Source organism: Cuculus canorus, chromosome 1 (genome assembly GCF_017976375.1).
Source record: "Cuculus canorus isolate bCucCan1 chromosome 1, bCucCan1.pri, whole genome shotgun sequence".
In the NCBI taxonomy this organism is placed as follows: Eukaryota; Metazoa; Chordata; class Aves; order Cuculiformes; family Cuculidae; genus Cuculus; species Cuculus canorus.
Genome location: NC_071401.1, coordinates 188,576,280 through 188,589,803, shown reverse-complemented (window position 1 = coordinate 188,589,803; position 13,524 = coordinate 188,576,280). Strand labels below are relative to the sequence as shown.

General features: G+C 43.5%; 1 protein-coding gene across 11 annotated transcripts in view; it reads right to left on the bottom strand.

Moving 5' to 3' along the window:
* Window positions 1-13,454, bottom strand: part of BRD1 (bromodomain containing 1) — a 68,420-nt gene extending 54,966 nt beyond the window's left edge. The window contains exons 1-4 of one of the 11 annotated variants that reach the window (XM_054052366.1): window positions 9,076-13,454; window positions 8,447-8,554; window positions 5,974-6,092; window positions 5,506-5,679 (exon numbers count right to left, since the gene is read on the bottom strand). The gene's annotated coding sequence lies outside the window, so the exon portion shown is untranslated. Of the gene's footprint in view, window positions 1-2,174; window positions 2,532-5,505; window positions 5,680-5,973; window positions 8,342-8,446 lie in introns of those variants that run through there. The other 10 variants (XM_054052358.1, XM_054052375.1, XM_054052397.1 and 7 more) reach the window with 10 other exon arrangements.
* Between the last annotated feature and the right edge of the window lie 70 nt (window positions 13,455-13,524).

Below are 13,524 nucleotides of genomic sequence, written 5' to 3'. Positions count from 1 at the left end.
GTGTTTAATCATTACAGACCTCTGATCTGCTATACAGAAACAACACAAATAAAAAAAGGCTCCACCTCTTAAAGAAAGTTTGGAATAAATATTTAATAATTTAATTCTGTAAAACAACACAGAATATACGATACTGATCTCTTAACTGCAGAAAAAGTTTAAACCGCTAAAACTGCTACAGAAGGCCCAATACTGGGAAAAAATGACATACTGATAATTTAACTGCAACTAAAAGTTAGTTCCCAATTTCACAACAGATTCTATAATTCAGAGGCCAAAGACAGCATGATAACCCTGATTTCTGTTCATTACTGTGAACAAATAATGAGATTTTTTCAGCTAAAACACCCTTAAGTGTCAACGTACAGCAAGCTGCTGCAGATCAGAATGCTTTCATTTTATGGTATTTCTCTGTATCGCTCTTTAATTTAGTCACCAATCAAGAAAAACAGATCATTTACATTTACCTCATATAATTGCACTTCAATTCTGTCTAGATGTAAAAGTTTATTCCTTTTTTTTAAAAAAAGAGTGCCTTTCTACCTCTTGGCTCATTTTGCATTCACAGAGGTTCATGTTTTGGACAAACAGTTTGGACAAAATTCTAGGGGAGGGATAAGAGGCAGCCTTCAGATATCAAAGAAATGTGCACCTTGCCCACACTGCTATCTAACTTAACTCAGGTTCCACAGAAAAACACATTAATGTTACGTTTCCAAGATTTCTATCCTCTTGTTCCAGGGATCCTTAAGCATGGATGCAAGCAGGCAATAAGAACAGGAAGAAAATACTCAAAACCTCAAGTGTTTTTACTTCTGTAAAAGTCAAACAGACTGTATGGGCCAGAATGATAAAAAACCGATTTAGCTAACATTTGAGCATCTTACCTGTAATACTCAGCTGTAAATAAAGCCAAATTAGGAAGCAAATTACGGTCAGAATTAAATGCAGAATGGATACCCTATAAAATACAATGCAACAAGCACAGAACTGGAACTGGTAGTACTCTGACCAAACTTTATAGAAACTTAGCGTGAACAATTTCAATGCTCCAGAAGCCAAGGCACCGTTTCATTCTCTAAAATTCTTCTCTTGACAAAAATCCTACCAATATTCTGGAGAAAGACCAGATTTCTGCATAACAAACTCATGATTGGCAATTGGTTTCCTTTTCCTAGTTAATTACCAGACACCTTTTTTCTCTTCGTGCTTCCAACCCCTCCTCCAGTATTCTGAAGGAATGAAGACCACACACCCAACTTTGAAAACGAGGGAACTAAAATAGTTTCAGTACTTTCATTTTGCTGTTAGTGTGCTTATATATACTTCTGTCAGCACTTTTCTTCCTCTTACAAGGCCTCAGAGAGCGCAGGAAACAAATCAGGTAAAGTTATTCACAGTTTTTCTCTCTTGGAATTACATCAGCTGCTCAGGAATAAAGTCACGGGCAGACGCCTTCCGTCACCACAACAGAAGTACGCGAAGACAGCTGTTTGTGTGGAATGCACGGCACAAGGGGAAAAAATGCTTTTTATCAGAACCTAGGATAGCTAAAACCAACAGGAAAAGTACGACACCGCATACTTTCCGATTACAAACTCCTTGTACAATCTCTGCCCTAGTTACCTTCCTCCTCTTCAAACAAACTGCCTCTGGCCCCCGGATGCCCCTATCAATGCAAACTGGAATTCCATTCTCAACGGACGCTCGCACGCAGACCATCAGAAAGAAGGGGAAGGCTCTTTAGCCTCGGACAATGCGGAGGGGCCGGCACGGCAACGGGCTCGGCCGCGGAGCGCTGCTCGGGGGTCCCCGCGGTCTCTGGCCCCGGCCCCGCCCCCGCCGCGCGAGTGCTTCCTGCCCCCGCGCCCCCCCCCGCGCCGATGGTTCCTGCCCAGCCCCGGCACTGCTCCCACCTCCCCCCCCCCCGCGGGAGGATGGTTCCTGCCCGGGCCCATCGCCTCCGGCCCTGCCCCAGTCACCGCCCTCCCCTCCGCGAAAATACTCGGCCCGCTAATATGGCGGCTGACAAAACAGCGCGAGCGGCGCCCTGCCCCCCGACCGCCGCGCTCCGCTTCCCCCGCGCCGCCGCGCCCAGCCCTTCCCCCCCGCCGCGCTCCCTCCCGCCACGGCACGGCCCGCGGCCCCCCTCCCTCAACCCGGGCTTCACTCACGCTGCGGGAGCCGCCGAGGGGCGGCTGACAGACCTCCCGCTCCGCCGCTGCGGCCGCCGCTGCGGCCGGTTTAATGGCGGAGGAACCGCCGGGGCCGCCGCCCGGCCCCGCGTCCGGCAGCCGCGCGCGGGGGGCGAGCTGGCGCTGAGGGGACCCGGCGCTGCGTGCGGGGTTGCTGCCGCGGCCGGGCGCGGCGCATTCGTGAGGCGCAGCGCGGGTCGCCGTCCGGCTGCGGGCTCGGCGCTCGGGGCCGAGAAGCTCCCCTCCCCCCTCGGCACAAACAATGCGGCTTCACCACGGCGCTGCGCCGACGGGGGGGAGGAGAGGCGGGCGCGGAGGGAAGGGACGCGAGGGCGCCAGGCGCCGCCCAGACCCGCCGCCGCCGGGCGGGGCCTGCGCGCGCCAACCTCCCGCCCCCGTGCGGCGGTGGCGGCGCTGCGGCGGGAACGCGGCGGCCGCGAGCGGAGCACCCCGGCCAGACCGCGCGGGACCGCGGCTCCGAACCGCCCCAGGGCACGGAACTGAGCGGTGTTTGTTAGCTCTTAGGGGCAAGTCCAACCGGGAGACAAGTCCGGAGAAAACGTGCTTGAAAGTTAGCTTCTGCGTAGTCAGCAGGTCACGCTGCTGCCTGTAAGTTAACTGATAGAAGCCTTACGTTTTGACAAGGCAAAAGGGAGTTATTTCTGTCTCTCGCTGCGAAGGACAGCTTTTGTTGGGTATTATTTTTAGACAGCCGTCACAGCCGTATTTGAGATCTGGGAGGTTGTACTGCAGTACAGTTCTGCGAGGCAGCTGCACCTACAGGCTTAAAAAACAACTTTCTGCTGGTCCAGCCTGAAACAAACGCTTGCCTTGGCTGATCATACAGGAGTCTTACATGTAATAAAAAGTATGCAGTCAAAAGCAGGCATGAGTCTCCTTACCCAGCTGCAATAACCATACGCTGATTCACAATGAGGGTGGTGAGGCACTGGCACAGGTTGCCCAGGGAGGTTGTGGCTGCTCCATCCCTGGAGGTGTTCAAGGCCAGGTTGGATGGGGCCTGGGGCAGCCTCATCCAGTGGGAGGTGTCCCTGCCCTGGGCCTGGGGGTTGGAGCTAGGTGATCTTTAAGGTCCCTTCCAACCCAAACTATTCTATGATACACTGCACAAAGCCTTCTTCAAAATGTCTTAGTGATCCATTTTTACATTTTCTCTAGCCCTACTGTGTCTGGTTGCCTCCAACAGCAGTTGGTCACACAATAAATTTATGTCTAGGAGATCAGAAGTAGATACACTTATCACAACTTAACTGTGAATTAAGCGAATTAAGGTCCAGAGAGCTTAAATAAACTTCACTAAGGAAATCCTGCAGAACAGTCAAAGTGCTTTCCAACTCCTTTCTCCCCATCAGGGACCATCCTGCACACTAATCTTCTAACAAAACAGAAGCTGTTGAAACAGCTAAAATAGATCTTTAGAATGAGATAGTCCCAGTAACCTCAATTTCCAATATAGATATATTAAAACAAAAAGACTGCAAGAACCATAGAGGCCACCTGGTCATTTGTGTTCTTGCTTGTGAGGAATTACTCTCTGGTTAGATCACTAATACAATCCTACCATCAGCCTCAGAAGTCTCATGATATGCTGATTTAAGTTAACCTTGCTGCACTGGAATTCATCTTGTGATAGATACTGAAGAGGGAGTATCACCTAGATTATATACATAAGTACACAAAGTACAAAAATGACTAGAAATGATAAACATTCTCAATAATACTAATAAAATCTCATTTATGATAGAAAACATTGTTTTAAGTGATAATCCATGTGTGTATCCATCCTGTAGCTATACAAATGCTTTGTAACTGCAAAGTTTTCCACAGAGACCTTGATGGCATCCATACTCTCACATCTGATACACTAGCAAGTCTGGCACTTCTCCAGATTTTTGGGTTTTCTTTCTGCCATTTGGACTACGTAATCCATAGTTGGACATCCCTTCAATAATGCAGTGTTCCTTACTGCATAATGATCTGTATTATTTAACTTATCTTTTTGTAGTTTTAACTCAAGCTTTATTCTCTCTAGTAAGCTTTATTTACATTACTTTTTCTTGAGATTCATCTTTTAGTTCTGCCTGCCCTGGACATACAGCACACTTGGTAAAAACACTCCATCCATAAGGTGTAAGGTCTTAAACTTTACACTGACAAAAATGTGAAGTGGCAGTCACAAAACTATTTCATTAAAAGACAGTGGCAGCACCACTGATTCCCACAACCTACTGACCAAGGACTTGCAGCACAGCCTGAATCAGTCACAACAGCATGCTGTGGTGCCAGGACCCGATCTCCTCACAGATTTGAAATTAAAAGCTTTAGTTCCATTTCAGTCTAATGCAAAAAGGCCTCCCTGCTCCTCAGATTCTCTACAGAATTTCAAAGAGCTGCTGAGCTTAATTTCTTGGTGCCCACACTGAAGACGTTTTCTCCATCTCAAAATCGCTAGCATGCAGGCAGGGTTCATCAGTTTTCTAGATCCCCTCATTTTTTCTCATTAAGAAGGAATGAGTTTTCACTATGGACTGTCCAGGCTTTGGCAGAGAATACATGTAATTCCTTGATACAGCACTTCAGAGGAAGAGCACAAAATTCAGGGCAGGATCAAGACATCGTTCAGTATTAGGAGCCTCACACTTCCAAATCATCTTACTGACCTCATGACAGGCTACCAAATCAGAATCTTCAACCCCTCCACATTAAATATTGTAGCAGTGTGTTTAGCCCATATAATTTCAAAATGCAAAGGTCTGGGGTATCGTCTTGGGCATTTGACCACTCCTCAGCACATGGTTCTGTAATCCATTTCCTTTGCTTTTTCCATCTCACGAGTGAAGGCTTGGTGCCTCAAAATTGTATTCTTTCTATTTTTGGATAGGCAGGAAACAATTCTCCTGGGACATATTACAATTTTAAGCAAATACAGCTGGCCTTGTAAACCATAGTTTGATGGCAACAGGACCCTCACCACCTTTTTTGGCACTAGCTCCACATATGCATGGGGCTTCAGTCCCAGTCCATCAGAATCTTCATACCCCTACTTGGCAGCTCGAAGTTTTTATTCAAGTTGCCACTGCTGACTCACCCTGCATGAGGGGCCTCCACACATGGAATATTTCTGCCTACCAGCTTTCACCTGCACTAGTTATCAAATTCTCAAGAAAAACATTTCAAGAAGGATCATGTTAACAAACTCAAATGCTATTTGTCTGCTTCTGCATCCTTCTCTTTCCTTGCAGAATCAAAATTCATGAGATACATTTCTATGTTGCTGAAGTGTATTCACCTATATAGTATCATCTTTGTTTTCCAGATCAACTCAGACTTGCCAGAACACTTCAATAGCAGCAGCGGTGCTTATCTTCTCTGGGTAGAAATCCGTATCTCTCTCCCAGTCTGAACAGCTGTCGGGTAAAGGGACAAGCAAGAGGCAGAGCCCACCTGGTGCATTCTTTGGAAACTGCAAGAGTTTTTAAATTTCAAGATAGGATATCGACTGCTATAACATGAATGTGTGGGTCTTCTCTCTATCATGACAGTAAGTCTGCCTAAACTTGCTAAGTCATGTGACACCTCTGTATGATGCCTCAAGCCCATCTATCCCTATAGTTTTCAAGTTTGGCTTCCTCAATATAAAGTTTACATTTTCAGACTCAAGTATGCACTATTAATATCCCCCCCAGAATACAGAGTCGTAAGATACATTATTATGGTCCTCACACCCTGCAAGGGGATACTTTTTGATCTCACTTACCTCATCAGTCATGGTATAGGGCACTGTACATGGGCCAGACTGGTTATTCTCAGAAGAAAGATAGTTCCCAAACATCACAGAAGCAGAACAGCAGGCACTGTGGAAAAGATGCTGCAACCCTATCAAAAGACATGTTACAGCACTGCACTGACAAACAAAATCACAACTGTTTATGTTCAGTCTGTGAGATGGCATAGTGTCCCTCCACCTGTCCTGGCTAATTTTTCCACACTACTATATTTAAAGGGAATTCCACACATCGCTGATCCATCTCATAGCTATCATTGATATTTTGGCAGAAAGGCCAACTTCTTTTTCATCCTAGACTGAGTGGCATAAGTGGTCTGACGTCCTAGATGACAACTGCAGAATAAGGATTAATCTTTTGGCTTCAAATATGAAAGAAAAGTGTTGGCCATTTTTACCTTTACCTGTTTACTGAGGATCTTTCTTATTCTCTGGTTAGAAAGAATTGTGTGCGTTTTCCTTTTCATTCATCTGATCCTGAAGTCTTAGCCGTATTATGACAAAAGTGTGGCTAAAGATGAAATAATATTGGTGTTCATCCATGTTCACCAGCTGCTAAGGAATCAAAGTTTTTTGCTTCTTATGATGCCACTGTTACTTCCTGCATGTGACATCTTTCTCATCCTCAGAATAAAAGTAATTTTCTATAAAAGTGGCAAGACAACCTTTTAGATTTCCAAAACAGTTCACGTTGATCCAAACAAATGGTCTTCAAAATATAAGTTTTAAAAGAGACTGGAGGCTGTGTCAATGCCTGTAATGGTACTGATGAAGACAGAGCCCTTGTATCATCAGAGCTCCACCAGAACTCAAGCTACATCAGTGTGCTTGCTAAGAAATATCTTTGTGAGCTGCATCTGCTAAGCGGTCCTATGGAATGTTACCTATAGATAGTACTTAAAAGACCATTTGACAGAGCGGTCTTTAAGCTGTACAGCTGCTATACAAAGGCCTTTACCCCATTTCCATTTAAGCATTTGTGGGAACTAACGCTTGGAGTTGCCTACTGCAAGAAGAGGTATATAGATTGTCACTTGCAGATAGAAAGATATGTTAAGAAGTTTGTTGAGATACACAGTTGATAGGGAAACCTGCTTTGTGCTTTACTTAAGTCTTCCACTATCTACCTTGAACTCTTTAACATCATATACCTTTGGGATTTTGCAGTTATAAGACGCTCTCTACCATATGCATTTGTAACTGTGGCATGATGGAAGATGGGGCTTGAGCTCATCCCTAAGGATATTGGAAAGATAAACCCCCCCAAACTTTGGTATCAGTATATACATCAAAGTATATGTAAACTACACTTCAACAACAACAACAAAAATTCCACAAATTACAAAATGCTGCATCAAAAGCACAAAGCTTGCCCATCTACTCACCTGCAGGTCTTCTAAATAGCAAAACTACTATACACTGGAGAATATTTAATTGAACAAAAATCTTGGGAACAAGAGTTATTTGCACTCGTGTATAATGATACAGTTGTTTACAAAAGAGAAGACAGAAGCATAAACAAGGGAATAATATTCCCCTTCTCTCCCGTCACTGCCTCTTTGGCATTAATTATTCAATTCCTAGTGTTTACAGTTTGGCACCTTTATTACATTCTGCATTGTAACTCCAACTGAAAAGATCTTTAAAGGAAGCTATTCCTGCCAGATGGTAACTGCCATCAGAATAACCGTTCATAAACAAGTCACCAATTTTCTGCTTAGCTCCCAGAACTGCCTCCCTGCATGATCAGATGAAAATGACTGCCAGCACAAGGGTTGCAGAAGGAAAGTTAACCCAAGGTTTAAGAGTGCCCTGTCAGCATCCCTAGTTATTAGCCACCAAAAAAAGCAGCATGTTTAGACTGGGAGTGTCTGTCAATTCACACAGCCTAACCTACTGAGCCAAGCTACAGGCAAAGACAAAATGTCAGTGGTAATGGGTAGGAATCAAAAAGTGAAACAATAATTGCTATGTGAAAAGTTCTAAAAATATCATACTTGCACAGCAAAGAATTGCAAAACACTGCAGCTAAACAATTTATGTTGGATTTCGACTTCATTTTTTGCAAGACATGCTGAGGAAACCTCTGTAGCAGATAAAGACAGAATTCTAGAAAGTTAATGTAACAAAAAGCCCACCCTATTTGAACTGAAGATTTTTGTCCAAGGCAGCCACAGCAAAAGGAAAACAAAGTGCTCTCCACTATTGTGTAATTGCTCATTTTTTATTTTCTGAGGAACCAACTTCATACCATGGATCTTATGAGCAGAGCCAAGTGGCCACTGAAGTTAATGTGGTATGTATGCTAAACATATATACATATATATATATATATATGTACTCTCCTATGTTGAGTGTTCTTAGAAATCATACCTTTGTGATACTAAATAGGAAGAGGCTGGAGTGTATAGAAGAAGGAAAAGAGATCCTTTTATAAACATATTACCTCAAATCATACAAAAGGCAGCAATTCTTGTTTTGGACTTGAGAACTATTTTTTTTTTATGTAGTCTTCATGATTCCATATGAGAATGCATCACTTATGCAGAAGTTCCTAGAGATGAAGCCAAAGGTTTGAGTGATTCAGTAAGGAAGACAATTTTACCAGAGCAGGTTTGGAGATAAATACATTAACTGCCCAATTCTGCTAAAACGAGGTAACAGCAGCAAAACTGTTAATACTGCCCACACTGGTATTATCAACATGCCATTACAAAACATATTTCCAAAGGTATAAAAATTCAGACAAACAGAACTACATCAATTTGTCACTGCAGCACTGAGGTTATCTTTACTACCAAGAAAGAAATAGCTGGAAGGAAGGAAAAAATCAGATTACGATGAACCCAGAATACAAACCTCTGTCTGCAGCAAGGGTCTAATGACATGCAACATAATACTGACAGATAAATAGGTATTTTTAAGGAACATTTCAAGTTCTGTCACAGTAGGAACAGATAAAAGGACTTAATCTAATTTCCAACTGGTTTTACGCTCCTGTTATAGCCTCCGTGGGAGCATTCCAAGTTCAATGTGCACCCCAGTATTGAGAATGACAGAGAGCTGGTTACTTACAGTTACAGCAGTGACATTTCCTTCTTCTCTGAACCTGTAACAGCTGTTCTCCAGAGAATGCAAACAATTTATTTGGGAGCATGCTCACTTAGCTTTCTGATACTCTATAAAACATAACTGGGAGGCAGATACTTGCAGCTTTCTCCAGGGACTGGAGTGAGAAATTACTTTTTAATATTTTGTCAATATCAGATCACTTTTAATTTATGCCAGGTTCAGTTAAACGTGCAAATAAATATGTTTATTCACAATATCTGAAAAAGATAAAAAGGTTATAAAGGCATAAATGGGGGAAAATGAAGAAAAAAATAACTCTTCTGCAGTTAAATACGAAAAGTTTTGGTTTCTTTCCATCAATATGCCTTGCACAGACCTTCCTAATGTCCCAAATGACTATGTTCTTTCACATACTTACACCTCAGGCTGCATGTTTTATGGGGAACCTAGACCTTTAGATTATTGCTACACCCATGCTGCTACATTCACCACAAGCCGGCAGTCTGGAGCCTTCTCTAGGAACTGCAGTTACTCTCTTCTCTTTCTTCTGCATGTCACCATCATCTCTGTTTTATTCTTCTGATTACTGGGTTAGTTATGAGATGACTTTCTGGCCCCAGCTTTTTAAGACTGACTTTCTTAAGCTTCCAGTGGAGTTTTGTAAATCAATAAGAAGCTCCAACTGTTTCACTCAATCCGTGATATACATCTATAGATTATACACTGAATCACTGATTGGTTCTCAAGCCACTCAGAAGATAATTTAAAGAAATAATCAACTTTCATTAATCTCAACTTTCACTAACTCTTAAGGAAACTTTCAGAATAGGATGTAAGAAAAAAACAAAGAGTTGCAGAGAGGTGCATAGAGAGAGCAACATGCAGTGGGAAAGCACAAAGTGATTTTCCAGACCTTTCTAATTTACTGTAAAATTTTCAACTACAAATTGGGAAACTTTTCAAGTCGCAGCTGTGTGTTAAAGTGTGGTGGTGTGCACCCCTTCCCCCAGGCCACTCCGCAGTCTTAGGGTAAGCTATGCCTGTTTTGGGAGAAAATTCCCATTGTGTTCTTGCCTTTGTACAAGTGCAGCGAGTTGGAGCGATGAGGCAATCCCTGACTGCACCTAGAACTTCTGCTGCCTGGCAAGGACACTGAGTTGGAGTGACAAGGCACTCCCTGAGCCCTGGAAATCCTGCTGCCTGGATTGTACCCTGAGCTGGATGGTACCATAACTGCACAACCTGGCAAGTACTGGAATTGTATAGCTGGTAGAAAACACCAGAATTACCTAACATGAATCATTGTCAGAATGGAAAAATACTGACCAAAGTCAATCATGTCAACATTCTATAAACTGCAATCCTAAATGAGACCTTTTGAGCTCTCTGGGATCGCAATGGGCTGTTGACAGCATCTCAGCCTGAGCTGAGATACTTCTCAAGATAAAATTCTCATGGTTCAAAGACTGTCCACTAACAAAGTCAGTGACAGGGAATGATGAAGTCACACTTCTTGAGACTGAACAATCACCTGTTGAGGAATGATAATGCATTGAAAGTAAGTAATTACAGGAAAACCTTGATTACAGGCAGCCTCTGCATTTTTATATCTGTGTACCTCTGTGCATGTGTGTCTGCCCGTGCGATTTGACTTAGGAAATCCTGCAGTACATTTGCAGTGAACCCTGCTATTCTCGAATCCTTATGTCGCTGTTTTGATTATAGCAAATTCCCTTGATTCACTTTGTTAAACTGACTAATGATTAAGTGTTGCTAAAAATTATATAACAATACTGTTATCTACCTCAAAACTATTAATAAATCCTAATTTGCTGCTAAATTAAAGCCATGTAAACTCATGACAGAGTTGCATATTCTAATGTTATTAGGCTTTGCATGGTGTGGTAAGTGTAACTATGTAAATCCAAGTAAAATGCAACATAACTGTTACAAATTTATAGGATTTTAAGAGATGATTTATGAGATTATACTTTTGTATTTTTTATTACTATTGTGTACTAAATGATCGCCACAATTTCCTGTCAACAAACTGGCAATAGAAGTGTATTAACTAAGCTCTCACAACTCTATTACCGAGTCTAGTTGGCAGATTTAGCCAAGAAAAAACTTCATAATGAAGTAGTTGTATTTGTATAAATGCAGTTTGTAACAGTAGAAGCTGGGTAAATCACAATAACTTCATCTCAAATCACTTCGGCTTCAGAGTTCAACTGCTGTTATAGGTGACTATCAGTAAAACCACAATGCAAGTGTTTGTTATGATATTGAGCAAAGGATTACTAGCACACAGTGCAATAACAATTTTGTTGGCATTTTGAGAAGCATATGAATTAAAAAAAAAAAACAAACACTTGACATGAGATTTCTAGAAGAAGCATTAACTGTAACAGGTCATTTACTTAATGCTTTCACCATTTAGAAGATCGCACCAGTGCTGTAGAAGTACCGAGAGTTCCATTCTATCAAATCAAAAAGTGATCAATTGATTTCTTCACAGACTGCCATATATCCACCAAAACATTTTTTACTAAATCTGTTCAATTAAAAAAAAAAGAAAGAAAAAAAAACAATTAAGCAATGAAAACAATTCAGATCAAAAACCAAATACTTGCTTAAGCATTCTTTCTCTCTAAATACTGTCCTAAACTAAAACTGTAGCTTCCAAACCAGTGCTATTAGGGCTTTTCTCCTGCTTCCACTCCCAAAAGCAAGTTGCATGTTATTATAACCAGCAATACTGAAGTCAAGGAAGCAGTCATCTATGACTACCACTGGGAATTTGACAACAAATGTCAAAGTCTCACCAGATGTGGTGACGCAGCCCTGCCACCCCAGGCCACTCTGCCATGCTTGCTTTGGGAGAAAACTTCCATTGTGGTTTTGCCTGTGTTACAAGTGCAGTGAGCTGGAGCAATAAGGCACTCCCTGAGCCCTGGAACTTCTGCTGCCTGGATCGTAGCCCAAGCTGGATGGTACCAGAACTGCACAATCTGACAAGTACTGGAATTGTACAGCTGGCAGAAAACACCAGAATTACCTAACATGAATTGCAGCCAGAAAGGAAAAACACTGACAAAGGCAATCAACCTATCCTATAAATAGCAATCCAAAATGAGACACTTTGAGCTCTCCAGGATCACAGCAGCCTGTGGCCAGCATCTCCCCCTGCGCTGGGGTGCTTCTCAGAGTATACTTCACAAGGATTCAAAGACTGTCCACTAACAAATGCTAGCAAAGGAAAAGTACGAAATCATACTTCTAGAGATTCAACGATCAATTGATGACTGCCAATGCATTAAAAGCAAGTAATTCACTAAACTTGAAAAAAGGGAAATTTTGATCATAGGTTAACCTCTATGTGTCTGTATATGTATGTATCTCTGTGTCAGTGTGTGCGTGATTTGATTTAGAAACCCTCCAGTACCCTCCAGTAAGTCTCCCATGAACCTTGCCGTTCTTGAATCTTTTAACTAAGCTGCAGTTCTGATTGTAGCAAATTTCATTGAATCACATTGTAAAACTGGCTGATGATTAAGCGCTGCCAAGACCTTCATAACCTAATTTTGTGATCTACCTCAAAACTATTAATAAATCCTAAATTTCTGCTAAATCAAAGCTATGTGAAAATCTATTTGTGATGATAAATTGTATCTTTATCCAGCTTTCTACAGAAATTACACATATCAAAACAAACCTCAACAAACCACCCTGCCTCACTCCCACCCCACCAAAAAGCCTGGATCACTCAACACACTTCACAACCTCGACTAATCTTTCTCATAGAAGACAACAACTGATCTACAGCCCAATACCAACGCTAGAGAAACTTCATCCAGAAAAACAGGGGGGTTGGAACCAGATGACCCTTTAGGTCCCTTCCAACCCAAACTATTCTATAATTCTATGAACTCCAAGACCTCAAGCGCACAGCGCACGCCCCTCACTGCTGAGCTGCCCTCCCCGTGACAGCTGCAGATCAGACCCCAATATCGTGCGGCTGCTCCTCCCGAGGCACCGCGGATGCCGCTAAGGCGAAACAGAACCCCGAGCGGAGGCGAGGGCGCGCTAGGTTACAAACACGCATCAGAACGTGCTTTTTAAAAGCAAAGCCGCGTAACGTGAAACCCCCGAAAAGGCAAGGGCCGCGCTCCGGCGACCGACGCCGGATGAGGCCTCCTTCCCCGCCGCCCACCAGGCTCCCCGCCCACGGCCACCGAGACAGGCGCTGCCGGGCTGGCGGTGGCCCTGGTGGCCCTGCAGACCCTGGGCACCGCCCCCTCAGCCGCCCCGCACTCGCGGCGGCCGCGCCCCCGCGGAGGAGGCTCCGGCTCCCTCCGGCACACCGCTTCCTGGCCCGGGGGCGGCCATTTTGCAGGGCCGCGGCCCGGACGACGCGTGCGCTCGCCGTGCGTGCCGGCGCTGGGCGGCCCC